Source organism: Centropristis striata, chromosome 18, assembly GCF_030273125.1.
Source record: "Centropristis striata isolate RG_2023a ecotype Rhode Island chromosome 18, C.striata_1.0, whole genome shotgun sequence".
NCBI lineage: Eukaryota > Metazoa > Chordata > Actinopteri > Perciformes > Serranidae > Centropristis > Centropristis striata.
The window spans coordinates 1207355-1223629 of NC_081534.1; the positions used below are offsets into that span (position 1 = coordinate 1207355).

The following is a 16275-nucleotide window of genomic DNA, read 5'->3' on the forward strand; positions in this document are numbered from 1 at the left end:
CATGTTATGCACCAACCCCGAGCACAGTGGTAGGAGACATGCAATTTGGTACACATAGGGACTGAGCCAACAGCGCCGCGTCCGACGTGCCCTCCCCCGACGGCTCCACTCTGCGAGGGCCCGTTCAGTACTGCGCGCAGTCCTAGTTGGCTCTTATTTCTTTGGCTTTAGATCAGGGGTGGGCAATTAATTTCCCCAAGGGGCCACATGACCAACACCACGAAGGTTGCAGGGGCCGGACCAAAACTCTGAACTAAATTCTGCTTAATATTAATTTGATCGCTTTATAAAATACAGTAAATTATCTGGTTTTGAGCTGCTACTGATAGGAATACATGTTATGATAAGATTGTTAATATGGAGTAAATCAAATATAGCAGTAAAAAGTAGTAAATACTCCAATCACTATATCACTTTTCCATTTATAACTGTAAATGACCTTTAGCAGGGTTCCTATTGGTATATTTGTAATATATAGCTTGTTTTTCATGTTTGTACATTTTCAAGGTGTTTAACAATCTTGTGATGCTTTTATTTTGAAAAGGTGCCGTCCAGTGTGAAACGGGTGCTTTAATTTTGAAAGGTAGTGACAGGAAATAACTGGTAGAACGGTTAAATGAAAAAACGAACGGTAAATAATAACGAGTGCGTCATAATTAATATAAAGTTGATATAAAGTATCAAAAGGCTTCTATAGTGGCTGACTGACAGGAAACAAAGTTTGTTAGAGTTTATTTTATTCTGTCATATATATTAGTGGCTATATTTGTTGTCTTAACTATAGTAAAAGTGCTTGTTAGCTCTAGTGCTAATGCTAATGTTTGCTATCTTTTTCAAAATAAAAGCATTGCAGTATTGACTTCTAAATGCCCAGGTCTGCTCTAGACGTTAGCTAAGTGTTCTACCAACCAGACATTCCTGCGTATGCCAGTGCAGGGTTGGCAGCAGCAGCTGCAGCTAGAGATTCCTGCTGACTCTGCTGGCCTTGTCCAGGTGTAAGAGGTCTCTGGTTGTTTCCAGTGCGCATCACCTGGAGGAGAAGGTAAACATACTGTCAACACCACAGGATGCTAAAAAAAACATACTCAAAGCTTTTAAACATGCATTTAAAGCACCTGAAACCTTGTTTTAAGATATAAAAGTGAAATGAGGAAGTTAAAGTTCAGCTAATCTGCTCTTTTGAGACTGCTTTTTTGGTTAAATCAGATTTGATTGTTTAGGTTGCTAGGCAACTGTTATCATATGTTTAATTCAAATGTACTGATTCTGATTGGTGTGCAGACAGTGGTGGTGAAAGTATTCAGATCCTTTACTTCAGTAAAAGTACTAATACCACACTGTGAAATTACTCCACTACAAGTAAAAGTCCTGCATTTCTAACTTACTTAAGTTAAAGTACTAAAGTATCAGCATCAAAATGTACTTAAAGTATCAAAAGTAAAAGTACTCGTTATGCAGAATGGACCCACTCAGTTTGTTTTATATATTGTAAATATATTACGAGATTATTATTGATGCATTTATGTAAGCAGCATTTTAATTTTGTAAAGGTAGGGCTCATTTTAATCACGTAATATACTGTTATTAGATTCATTAAAAAAGTGTAGTCATTTTAAATTTACATTTTTTCATGTTAAATCTTGACCTGAAAAGTAACTTAAGCTGTCAGCTAAATGTAGTGGAGTAAAAAGTACATTATTTGCCTCTAAAATGTATTGAAGTAGAAGTATAAAGTTATATAAAATGGAAATACTCAAGTAAAGTACAAATACCTCAAAATTATACTTAAGTACAGTACTTGAGTAAATGTACTTAGTTACTTTCCACCACAGTGTGCAGAGGTATATGCCCCAATTTCTAACTGACAACCTCATTTGGAAAACAAAACACAGAACATTTTAATTTAACAGAAAGTACTTTGTACTCTGTTTTCTATGTTGGACCCAAATCGCCCAGAGCAAAAACATCCCTCACATTAATTGCGCATTAAACACTTCCTACCTGTTGCTGGCCTGGTCCTGGTTACACACACATCTTGTACAACTGATCATTAAAATAACTGGTAACACTTTACAATAACCATCATTTATAAATGGTAAACAGATAGTTTATTAATGTTTAATCATCATTTATATAAAAAAAAAAAAAGACACAAAATTACCAAAAAAAGGAAACAAAATTACCAAAAAAAGACACAAATTGACCAGAAAATGATCAAAAAAGACACAAAATGACCAGAAAATGATAAAAAAGACACAAATTGACCAGAAAATGATCAAAAAAGACACAAAATGAGCAAAAAAGACACAAAATGACCAGAAAATGATTAAAAAAAAAACACAAAATGAGCAAAAAAAGACAAAATTACCAGAAAATGATCAAAAAAGACACAAAATGACCAAAAAAGACACAAAATGACCAAAAAAGACACAAACTGACCAGAAAATGATCAAACAAGACACAAAATGACCAAAAAAGACACAAAATGACCAAAAAAAGACAAAATGACCAGAAAATGATCAAAAAAGACACAAAATGACCCCAAAAAACAAACAAAATGACCAAAAAAAGACACAAAATGACTAAAAAAAGGAAACAAAATGACCAAAAAAAGACACAAATTGACCACAAAATGATAAAAAAAAACAAACACACAAAATGACCTAAAAAGACATAAAATGACCAAAAAAAGACATTAAGTGACCAAAAAGACTAAAACACATGAACACTTTAACACAGTGGAGACAGAGCTGACTTTCAAAATGATTTGGAGACCCCCGGAAATCATCTCGCGACCCCAATTGGGGTCCCGACCCCAAGGTTGAGAATAGCTGCACTAGGGTAGGGGTGGGCGATATGGCCCTAAAAGAATATCACGATATTTCAGGCAATTTTTGCGATAATGATATTCTTGACGATATTACGAAATACTTAAAAAGATAAAGATTTAGTATGTATAAATAAATAAAAATGTAAAATGTAGTGTGAAGTTCAAATCTCAACAGTTGGCAAACACAAAAAAAATTACTCTTCGCATTAAACACTTCCTACCTGTTGCTGGCCTGGTCCTGGTCCCTGATTGGATGCTTGCTGATTAGCTGAGTGATTGGCAGTTGATGCAGCCTGTTGCTGGAAAAGGTTGGCTGGGTAAACACCCCAAGGAACCCCGTAGTACTGAGGTGGAACCACTGTGGGGCCTGAGGGAAACATTTTAACGTTACACACACATCTTGTACAACTGATCATTAAAATAACTGGTAACACTTTACAATAACCATCATTTATAAATGGTAAACAGATGTTTAATCATCATTTATAAACCATATATAGGCCATTTAGAATGGAAAATAGATAATTTATTAATGTTTAACTAACTAATAATTTATAAATGGCAAATAGATGGTATTTTAATGTAAGTTTATAGTTACTTTACCATAAAGAAACAATTAAATAACTATTAGTTTATTAATAGTTTAATTTGCACTCATTATAACATTTTTAACACCATATTAAGTATGTTAATGATTTAGAAAAGATTCATATACATTTAAGAAATTGGTTGAAAACATTTAAAGATTAAATAAGTAGTAAATGGTTAATAATTGGTTTATAAACCATCTATAAACATAACTTAGTTGGTTATTGTAAAGTGTTACCAAATAACTTTATCTGAACTGGGCACAGCAGCAAAAATACATTTTAATAAAGGCTTTAAACCTCTGAAGTCCAGGAGATTTTGGTTCAAATTTGTCAACTTCCTATGCATTAATTTCTGTCTCTTACATCACATGCATGGCTCCTTTTTCTCCACACAAACTTGGCTGTCAGATTTTTCTATTTATTTTAATTAAAGTATAAAGCTGCCAGGAACCCAAAATATAGTGTCTTTGGAAATGTAACATTTTTTTTTTTACCATTTATACACACAAAAACAGCATAAAAAATAAAAAATAATAAAACTATAAAACAGTATTTGCATGTAAATATAAAAATAGTAATAGTTTTCATTGTAGAAAGAAAATTCACATTTTAAAAATGGTCTAGAAACATAAATGGCACACTGCTATGATTGCTCTTTCAACTGGCTTTCTCAGCTTGTCTACATACGATATATAAATAAAGTTATTACTGTAAATACATATGTACATTTGTAGACTGTAATTTTGTAATATACATGGTAATTGTATTATGTTTATAATATTTATATATAGTAATTTATAATATACATGTATAGGTTTTCACAATGTAATATAAATTGTTTATAGTATATGTATATATTTAATTTATAATATTTGTATGTGACTATATTGATTATTCATATATGTATGTATATACTAGATATGTTTTTTTTAACTTCTTCCTACTTGCAGAAAGTGTCTGTTTCTTTTCAATTTTTTTGCTTTTTTCTATCTATTTTTTTCTATCTATTAATATTTAAACTTGTTTTTTTATTGCCTGCATGTTCGAAATAAAGACAATCAATCAATAAAACATGTTCAGTGTATTTTCAATCAATAGATGGACTCCAGAGGGTGAACATGGGGTTAAAATGTGCAGCGTGATCACCTGCGAGTGTGGCTGCTGCTGCCAGCCCAGCGGCGGTGTAGGGGTCAGCTCCAGGCGGGGCGTTGATGATGTAAGGGTTTGGCACAAACGCAGGAGCAAGGCCAGCTGGGGCGCATGAGAAACAGGAAGGAGATTCAGATTTCCATAGTACATCTCATTCAAATGACAATACAACTTCAAAAACAGATCGAGAGGAGAAAAAAAAGTAGTTTAACTGTAACTTCGGCCGAAAAAGAAACAAAAGGACCCAAAAAAGAAACAAAATTACCAAAAAGACACAAAATTACAAAAAAAAGGGAATAAAATGACCAAAAAAAAGAGTAAAAAAGAGTAAAAAGGTAGTAATCTGTTTCATATCAGTCTTTTCCTAGTCTTGGGTTTGTCGCAGTGACGTAACACAACATGGTTTTACTCATAATGATTTGGGTTATTATCAAGAACGTTTCCATGACTGTAGATGTAAAAATGACCAAAAAAGGACACAAAATGATCAAAATAGACACAAAATGACCAAAAATAGATGTAAAAATGAGCAAAAATAGATGTAAAAATGACTAAAAAGACACAAATTGACCAAAAATAGATGTAAAAATGACTAAAAAGACACAAATTGACCAAAAATAGATGTAAAAATGACTAAAAAGATACAAATTGACCAAAAATAGATAAAAAAAGACACAAAATGACCAAAAATAGATGTAAAAATGACTAAAAAGACACAAATTGACCAAAAATAGATGTAAAAATGACTAAAAAGACACAAATTGACCAAAAATAGATCAAAAAAGACACAAAATGACAAAAAAATGGATGTAAAAATGACTAAAAAGACACAAATTGACCAAAAATAGATGTGAAAATGAGCAAAAAAAGACACAAAATGACCAAAAATAGATGTAAAAATGACATACGGAGTAAGACCAACAGCACTTACCCAGATGCTGCTGCTGGGCTGCAGCCAGGGCGTATTGTTGCTGCTGAGCTGCAGTGAGCTGCTGAACAGTCAGAGCGTTAGATCTCTGGAACAACTGCAGAAACAAAGGAGAAAAGGATCACAATCTGCTGAGCAAACTTAGCAGTTAGATCCCTTAAAACAGGGGTGTCAAACTCAAATACACAATGGGCCAAAATGTAAAACTTGAATAAAATCGCGGGCCAACATTGAACAAATAAACCTTTTAATATATACCAAACATGTTTTGCTTTAACATTAACCCATTGAAGCCTGGAAAGCGTTTGTCGTTTTGTAGTATTTTGTATAAGCTCTCAAATACTTTTTGAATTTCATTTCTATCTGCTACAGAGGCTGAAAAATCTATTATTTAGTGGCAGAGTTCACACTTTTTTTCTCCAGAATTTTTCCAGAATTTCCAGAAAATTCGAGGTTTATTTTAAAATCGCCCAGCGGTATTTCAGGCCTCAATGGGTTAAATATGGAACCAGCAACGCTTATAAAACATACAATATATAACTAAATAGTGCAGACATGCAAAATCAAATTTCAAATAAAAAAAACACATCAATGTCATTAATTTATTAAATAAAAATCGTATGCCTCTTTTCTATTTGCATCCTTCTGATTTAAATATCAAAATAAACTTTTTCAACAGGTTAATAAATTCTGCCTTTCTTTTCTCCATTTTTGGGAAGGGGTAGCTGGGAGACAGCTCTAGCTGGAGGTTGCTATGACGACTGTCACAGAGGAGCGTTTCTGGGTAACAACAGCAGGGCATGCTGGGATTTGTAGTATTAGCGGTAAATGCGCCGTATAATACCGGCGGGTCAGCTTTTATAGTACAATAATAAGATAATAATTTGGTATTGCCTCGCGGGCCAAATAAAATTACTCTGCTGGCCAAATTTGGCCCGCGGGCCAGAGTTTGACACCCCTGCCTTAAAAGATGAGTTGTGACTTTCAACAGACCTGCTGTGAGTTGTAGTCAAACAGTCCTACTGGAGTCCCCGAGGAGTCCACCTGGATCTGGTTCCCAGCGTAGTCGAACTGGAGGGACTCCACGCCGGCCTGCTGCTCCATGCCCCCCATGTTCTGGGCCTCCTGGTTCTGGAAGTCCTCGGGGGCCTTGTTCTGGGCGGGGTTGTGTTGCTGGAGGACGTGCTGGTGGTGCTGGGCCATCATCTCCAAGCTGGTCTGACTGGGACCCATTCTCTCCACGGCCTCAGTGGGGGAAGCTTGGCGGCTCCCAGGGGTCGGGCTGAGGAGATTAATCAGCAGATATGCAACATTAGGACAAAACTTGGCCTCAAACAGCAAATAGACCAGTAGTTCTCAACCTTTTTGAGTCGCGACCCCCAATTTAATATGCATGTTGTCCGTGACCCCCACTCACTGAACACAATCTCACACGCACAGTTCAGATCAACCAAAAAAAGAAACAAAATGACCAAAAAATTACCAGAAAAGACATAAATTGACCAAAAAATTACCCAAAAAAAGACACAAAATGACCAAAAGAAAGACACAAATTGACCAAAAAATTACCCCAAAAAAGACACAAAATGACCAAAAAAAAAGACACAAATTGACCAAAAAATTACCCAAAAAAAAAGACAAATTGACCAAAAAATTACCCCAAAAAAGACACAAAATGACCAAAAAAAAAGACACAAATTGACCAAAAAATTACCCAAAAAAAAAGACAAATTGACCAAAAAATTACCCCAAAAAAGACACAAATTGACCAAAAAATTACCCAAAAAGACACAAAATGACCAAAAAAAAGACACAAATTGACCAAAAAAAGACACAAAATGACAAAAAAAAAGACACAAATTGACCAAAAAATTACCCAAAAAAAGACAAAATGACCAAAAAAAAGACACAAATTGACCAAAAAAAGACACAAAATGACCCAAAAAAAGACATTAAATGACCAAAAAGACAAACACATGAACACTTTAACACAGTGGAGACAGAGCTGACTTCCTAAATGATTTGGCGACCCCCAGAAATCATCTCGTGACCCCAATTGGGGTCTATTTTCATTAAGATAGTGTGACGTCAGAGGTCACATGACCACTTTGAAAATCACCAAAATAGCAGATCTTTGCAGCGTTTTTTCAGCAACTTCCTGACGCGGTAACTTCCCCAACATGCTGGGTGGGGCTCTATAGATTCCTTGGAGCTTCTAGTTTCATATCATACTTCTGAATAGTAACAGGTTAAAACTATGATAACCAATAACTGAAAATCTTCCTTTCACGGCAACTGTTTTTAATGTTTTTTTCAAGTGTTTTGTCTGTGCCGTTTGTTCTCCATTGTTTTTCTCTGTACTCGACATAATTGTAAATGAGGGGTTGCCCTCAATGATTATTGAGAAATAAAGGATAAATGAAAAAAAAAAAAATCACCTGTATTTTTCACATGCTCAGTTAGACCAGTAGTTCTCAACCTTTTTGAGTCGCGACCCCCAATTTAATATGCATGTTGTCCACGACCCCCGCTCACTGAACACAATCTCACATGCACAGTTCAGATCACCCAAAAAAGAAAAAAAATGAATGACCAAAAAAGACACAAAATGACTAAAAAAAAGACACAAAATGACCAAAAAAAAGACACAAATTGACCACAAAATGATAAAAAAAGACACAAAATTACCAAAAAAAGACACAAAATTAACAAAAAAAAGACACAAAATTAACAAAAAAAGACAAAATGACCAAAAAAGGACGCAAAATTACCAAAAAAGGACGCAAAATTACCAAATAAGTAAACAAAATGACAAAAAAAAAAAAAATTTACTAAAAAAAAAACAGCCATTAAATGACCAAAAACACTGAAACACATGATCACTTTAACACAGTTGAGACAGAGCTGACTTCCAAAATGATTTGGCGACCCCCAGAAATCATCTCGCGACCCCAATTGGGGTCCCGACCCCAAGGTTGAGAATAGCTCAGTTAGACAACTGTACAAGGTGTTCCACTTGCACAAACAGTGTTTGTCTGCTTGCCTGGGGAGAGTCAACTCTGATGTTTGTGTTGCAGCTGCATGCAAGGTGCCAGTCTTGTTGGTTAGCAGTTAATTTGCATCCCTGTTTCTGGGAATCTAGGTTAGAGTTCATAGTCTGAATTTAACCCATAAGAACCCAGAGCCAGTTATCCATAAAGGAAAGTTATGGGGGATATATCACAGATGTGGGGTTTTTTTGGTCATTCTGTGTCTTTTTTTAGTAATTTTGTGGGGGGGTTTTGTGTCTTTAAGTAATTTAGTTTTTTTCTGTCATTTTGTGTCTTTTTTCTGTCATTTTGTGTCTTTTTGAAGTAATTTAGGTTTTTTCTGTCATTTTGTGTCTTTTTTTAGTCATTTTATGTCTTTTTTGGTCATTTTGTGTCTTTTTAAGTCATTTTGTGTCTCTTTTTAGTAATTTTGTGTCTTTTTGTGTCTTTTTTAAGTAATTTAGTTTTTTTCTGTCATTTTGTGTCTTTTTTTAGTCATTTTATGTCTTTTTTTGGTCATTTTGTGTCTTTTTTAAGTAATTTAGTCTTTTTGTGTCTTTAAGTAATTTTGTCTTTTTGTGTCTTTTTTAAGTAATTTAGTTTTTTTCTGTCATTTTGTGTCCTTTTTTTTAGTCATTTTGTGTCTTTTTTAGTCATTTTGTGTCTTTTTTAGTCATTTTGTGTCTTTTTAAGTCATTTTGTCTGTCTTTTTTGTGTCTTTTTTAAGTAATTTAGATTTTTTGGTCATTTTGATACTGCCTCCAGTGGCCCCCAGGTAATTTGAGTTTGAGACCCCTGTTCTAGAATATTTCAAGTGTTTGTTACATGGTTGTCACCGTGGGTTCTTATGGGTTAAAACCACCACAGTTACTTTATATTTGTGTAAATGAAAAACATACTTGAAGTCTTTGCAGTCTCTGTCCATGCCGTTTAGTAGACCTCTCCCGTTGGCTTTAGCAGGATCGTTCTCATCTCCCACCTTCTTCTCTGGACTCTTGTCCTCTTCAAAGGGCGACACTTTCTCTTGGGCATCAATCTTCTCTCTCCCGTCCTGGTCAACATCTCCTCCACCCTGCATTCAAAGAAAGAAAGAAAAAAAAAAAATGATTAGGTCAGACTATGTGGCACCCTTGAGCAGTAGTTCTCAACCTTTTTGAGTCGCGACCCCCAATTTAACATGCATGTTGTCCATGACCCCCGCTCACTGAACACAATCTCACACGCACAGTTCAGATCATACAAAAAAAGGAAACAAAATGACCAAAAAAAGGAAACAAAATGACCAAAAAAGACACAAATTGACCAAAAAAAGGACACAAAATGACCAAAAAAAGACATTAAGTGACCAAAAAAGACACAAATTGACGACAAAATGATCAAAAAAAGACACGAAATGACCAAAAAAGACACAAAAAAAGACACAATGACCAAAAAAGACACAAATTGACGACAAAATGATCAAAAAAAGACACAAATTGACGACAAAATGATCAAAAAAAAAAGACACAAATTACCAAAAAAAGACACAAAATGACCAAAAAAGACACAAATTGACTACAAAATGATCAAAAAAAGACACAATGACCAAAAAAAGACACAATATGATCAAAAAAAGACATTAAGTGACCAAAACGACTAAAACACATCAACACACGCTGACTTCTAAAATGATTTGGCGACCCCCAGAAATCATCTCGCGACCCCAATTGGGGTCCCGACCCCAAGGTTGAGAACAGCTGCCCTTGAGAACAAGTGTTTTGAATGAATGAGGCGGGAGCTGAACTTACGTAGCCTCCGTTCCTGTAGCGTCCGTCCATCTTGTCGCCAGGCGAGGAGCTCAGGACGTACTCCACCATGCTCACCCCCAGGCCTCCACCTTCTGAGCGAGGTGAAAGCACAGAATTGGCATCACCATTGCCATGGAAACTCTGGCCTGGTCGCCGCTGCACCATGATTGGCTGAGACACTGAATGATCTGAATGAGAAGCCGTGATCAAATATCTGAATAGTCGTGTACATGAAGTGGAGCTGAAGGAAAACACTGAAAATCATAGTCACTCGCTGAGGAATGTGCATTTTACTGTAGGGCTGCAACGATTCGTCAACGTTGTCGACAAAAATCGATAATAGAAATAGTCGACAATGAATTCCATACGTTTCGTTTATAAGCGCATTTTTTCGCTTTAAAAGAGAGCTTTAACGTTATGTCTGACAAACGTATTATAAATTAAATTTCTGCAGAAGAAGCAGATGTGCAGCAGCAACAAGCTCCTCACTGAGTCAGTATATATATATATATATATATATATATATATATATATATATATATATATATATATATATATATATATATATATATATATATATATATATATATATATATATATATATATATATATATATATTTATATTTATACAGTCTATGGTCAGTACTGGTTCTGGTCTGTGATACGCGGTTCCAACAGGTGAGCCCAGTTCAACCCAGACTACATCCAGAACCCAGAACCAGTTCCACCCACTTGATGGAGCAGAAATACAGTTTTATAAAACACATTTTCCTGTCCAGAAAAAATGGACAGAGGTTTATTTATTTTTTGTGTGAATCAGCAGCTGAATTGTTGAATAAAAGATGCTTTTTTCATTTAAGTACCCATCTTTCTTGTGTTTATTATCATTTGCCACATATTTAAAGCAACTTCATGCTAAATTTAAGAAAAAATTAATAATTATCTGACTAGTCGACTAATCGTTTCAATAGTCGGTGACTAGTCGACTATTAAAATAGTCTTTAGTTGCAGCCCTATTTTACTGTGAAGAAAATCTGCACATCTTATCAGATCTTATAATGAATTCTGCATCTGGAAGAAAGAAAAGCTAAGTGAGAATACAAAGACACAAAGACAGAGGAGCCACTCACGAGGTGATCCCCATGCGTTGTCCCTCCACTCCTCTCCGAGAAGCATCCCTTTCCTTCCATCCTTGGCCAGCTCATCAGAGTCCCACAGCTTTTTTGCTGGCAGAAGCTACAAATGAATTGTACAGATTTTATTAGCATCTGTAAGATCGCTACATGTCTAAATGCAATGTGATGCAATGATATATGCCACTATCAACAATAACATCATATTAAAACAGAGGTGTCAAACTCTGGCCCGTGGGTCAAATTTGGCCCGCAGTATAATTATATTTGGCCCGCGAGGAAATACCAAATGATAACCAGAGCTGGCCCGCCGGTATTATACAGCACAAATACTACAAATCCCAGAATGCTCTGCTGGTGTTTTGGCTTGAACACAGTAGATCAGTGTGGAGCAAACTGAGCAACAATTAAAGTTGTCTTTATGCACTTTTTCTTGCTAGTCCAAGGCTTGAATGGCTGCACATTCATTGAAGGATATTATTATTAGTCATTTGGTTTATTATTGTTATTTTATTCTTACATTTATTTTTAGCCTGTGGAAAAAGATTACTGTTAAATTGAAATTTAAAGAAGGCCTCATATAAAATAAAGGGACATACGATTTTTATTTAAATTTTATTTAAGAAATGAATGCCATTGATGTGTTTGTTTGTTTGTTTTATTTGCATGTTTGCAATATTAAGTTATATCAAGCTTTGCTTGTTCCATTTCGTTTGAACTTGTTTAGGTCCATTTTTTCAATAAATATCAATGTTGGCCCGCGACTTTGTCCAAGTTTTACATTTTGGCCCACTGTGTATTTGAGTTTGACACCCCTGTTTTAAAATGAATGTATAGCAGTTGGGTTAAAATCCTTGTAGAACCTGATAATGTAATAAATTCCCGATAATGTAATAACCCCGATAATGTAATAAAAATCTGCACTTGAGTCCATTGAAAACGTAATAAAACCCGATAATGTAATAACTTCCCGATAATGTAATACACTTTTTACCAATAATGTAATAAAGTATAACACTTTAGATTTCAAGAAGCTGTTAAATGCATTCGTGTTGTCATGGATACCTCTTTTGTGAAAAATGGATGAACGGGTCAAAAGTTAATAAACATTCAACTTTGACCTGTTGGGGAATTATTACATTATCAGGACTTATCAGGACTTGCGAAATGAAGGCGAACCTGATAATGTAATAACTTCCCGATAATGTAATAAAGTATAATACCAAAACATTATTAAAACCTATTTATTCTCCTTGGCGTTCAGTCCCAGCTACGCAACAATCCATGGCTTTCTTTTTTACTTTTTTACCCTTTTGTCTTTTTATCTCTAACTCTGATTTGGATTGAGCTTTTATTACTATTTTATTTTATTGTTTTTAGTATTTTATTGTTTTCATTGTTTTTATTTATACCCATTTGTGTATGATTTATTCTATTTTAATAACTGTACAGCACTTTGGTCAACTGAGGTTGTTTTTAAATGTCTATAAATAAACTTTGACTTGACTTTGACCAAGCACCTTTAGTCAAAAGTTAATAAAGATTCAACTTTGACCTGTTGGTGGCGCTAGAGCTCTGAGCTAGAGTTGATACACAGTATCACCACTTGAACCCAAGTAATGGGTGGTCTGCTGTTACATTATTACAATATTGGGGAATTATTACATCATCAGGACTTGCAAAATGAAGGCTAACCTGATAATGTAATAACCTCCATTAATGTTATACATTATTGGTAAAAAGTGTATTACATTATCGGGAAGTTATTACATTATCAGGTTTTATTACATTTTCAATAGACTCAAGTGTAGTTTTTTATTTCATTATTGGGGTTATTACATTATCGGGAATTATTAAATAATCAGGACTTGCAAAATGAAGGCTAACCTGATAATGTAATAACCTCCCATTAATGTTATACTTTATTACATTATTGGTTAAAAAAAAGTGTATAACATTATTGGGAAATGCACTTTATTACATTATCGGGAAGTTATTACATTATCAGGTTTTATTACATTTTCAATGGACTCAAGTGCAGATTTTTATTACATTATCGGGAATTTATTACATTATCAGGTTCTACAATCCTGAAATTCAAATATTCATCGTTACTGTAGTCTTGGTCTGCAAACATTCTCTCACTTTAAGTTGTACACCATACATCAACAATCTGTCATAGTTTGAACACTTTTCCCTCCAATGGTGGCTGTAAAGGGCTGGAGTTTCCCTTTTCAGATAAAATTGCTACAAAGTGTTCTCCAAAAAGGGCAAACTGTGGCATTTTCCACCTTGGGCCGATCATTTCGTATCCAAGTGACTAATGAGGGCAACAATCTTTGAAATTGGTCCAGTATTGAGCCAGAGTGCTGCAGCCACAAAAAAGGCTTCAATGTAATCCTTTGGGCAATTTTGAACTATCAATTTATTTCCACTTAAAGTGCTTGTTCTTGCCTCCAACAGGCTCAGATTGTTATTCTAGGGCAGGGATGGGCAACTTAAATGCTGCAGGGGGCCACAATTATTCATGTTCACTACCACAGGGCCACATATAGGAGCGTGCACTTAACCAGATATGATGAAACTGCTATTTTAAATATGTTAACAGTGCAGTAACTTAACATATTTCATGCTCAAATGCATGTTTAACAGTATAAATAGTAAATAAAAGGTTTTAAGCAGCTAAAAATAACCACTTACTGTGATTTCTTTTTTTTATCAGTGCAAGAACAGCAGACCAACATTAATTGCAACATTAATTTTGTGCATTTTTACACTGCAATTTTAAGATTTCAGGCCACTTCAAGTGAGGGTGCGGGCCGTATGCGGCCCCCGGGCCTCCTGTTGCCCATCCCCGTTCTAGGAGTTGAAAAACATTATGGAAAAGGGACCCTACAGAGAAAGGCAATGTTTTTCCTTTACCTTTTGACTGACTATTAACTTGACAACCAAGTGTCCCTCAAGGAGAAGTCTCATTCCAACATTACTCAAATGCACTAAATCTATGCACGACACTTTGCTATGTTATTAATATTACTATTATTATTATATATACTGTTGCTGCCATTACTATTATTACTATATACTGTAATATACTACTATTATTATTATACCAGCCTTAATTATTATTATTATTATTATTATTATATATCATATTATTTTATTTAAAATTACTTTATTTATATTTTTCATTTTATTTATTTTTATATTGTTTATTATCTATTACATATTATATTATATATATTATATTATATACTGTACTATTATTATTATTATTATTATATACCGTCTAGTCAATATAGCATTGTTTCCATCATATCACCAGTTTAATTATTACCATCATCTTGCCAACCATCCTACCAACTGATGTTCTTTTTTAACTTCTTAAGTGTCCTTGTTCTATTCTGTGTTTTTTTTTCTATTGTTGTTTTTATTTATGCTATCTCAGTATTTTATTCTATTGTATTTTATTGTACTTGAATACCGGACTGCTGTGACAACCGAATTTCCCTTCGGGGATGAATAAAGTAATCTATCTATCTATCTATTCTGAAATCTTGTGGTCTCCAAATCAGCTAATTTTCCAGCCACGACAACTGTAAATCTCCTAGATAACAGCTTCGCTTTCTGTACTCCAACACTACAAACTTCTCTCTCAAACTCTCACTCATGTTGCCACGACAAGTCACCTCTCGCCTCCCACCTTAAGTGGATATAAATTGATGATGCAAAATTGCACCGCTGCAGCACTCTCGGTCAACACTGGACCAATTTAAAAAATTGTTGTCCTAATTAGTCACCTGGGGCCAGGTTGAAAATGTCAAAATGTCCCTTTAATGGTCGTTACTACTACAGTGCTGTCATGGTTTATTTTTATAGTGACAAATTCATTCACCCTTGCACTATAATATCCTTAAATGCAACTTTACATTACAACTTTTACCAAGCATGAACTGGTTTTGGTTTCCTTCTGTTAAAGCAGGTGTCAAACTCTGGTATAATTATATTTGGCCCGCAAAAACTTGTACCAAATGACAACCAGAGCTGGCCCGCCGGTATTATACAGCGCAAATAATACTACAAATCCCAGAATGCTCTGCTGGTGTTTTGGCTTGAACACAGTAGATCAGTGTGGAGCAAACTGAGCAACAGTTAAAGTGTCTTTATGCACTTTTTCTTGCTAGTCCAAGGCTTGAATGGCTGCACATTCATTGAAGGATATTATTATTAGTCATTTGGTTTATTATTGTTATTTTATTCTCACATTTATTTTAGCCTGTGGAAAAAGATTACTGTTAAATTTAAATTTAAAGAAGGCCACATATAAAATAAAGGGACATACGATTTTTATTTACATTTTATTTAAGAAATGAATGCCATTGATGTGTTTGTTTGTTTTATCTGATATTCGATTTTGCATGTTTGCAATATTAAGTTATATCAAGCTTTGCTTGTTCCATTTCGTTTGAACTTGTTAAGGTCCATTTTTTCAATAAATATCAATGTTGGCCCGCAACTTTGTCCAAGTTTTAAATTTTGGCCCACTGTGTATTTGAGTTTGACACCCCTGTGTTAAAGTCCAAAACCTGAGGTATGTAAAGGAGCAAACTATAGGAGGTATTACTGGCACTTTAAGTCTAGACAGGATGAGTTTTCCATACAGATTTAGATTTTTTTTTGCTTTAGTGCAATGAAGAAAAAGACAGATGTTATGACCAAAAAGCCCTTACCTCTCCCATCCCCCTCGACTCCAGAGCCAGGGCTTGAAAGTCATAGTTCATTTCATCCACAGCACGGACCTGAGACAAAGCAAGAGAAAATGGACTGTG

The 16275-nt window shown here is 34.7% G+C and overlaps 1 pseudogene; it reads right to left on the reverse strand.

Moving 5' to 3' along the window:
• The window catches only part of LOC131991432 (apolipoprotein B-100-like), an 85382-nt pseudogene that overhangs the window by 25984 nt on the left and 43123 nt on the right, over window positions 1-16275 (reverse strand).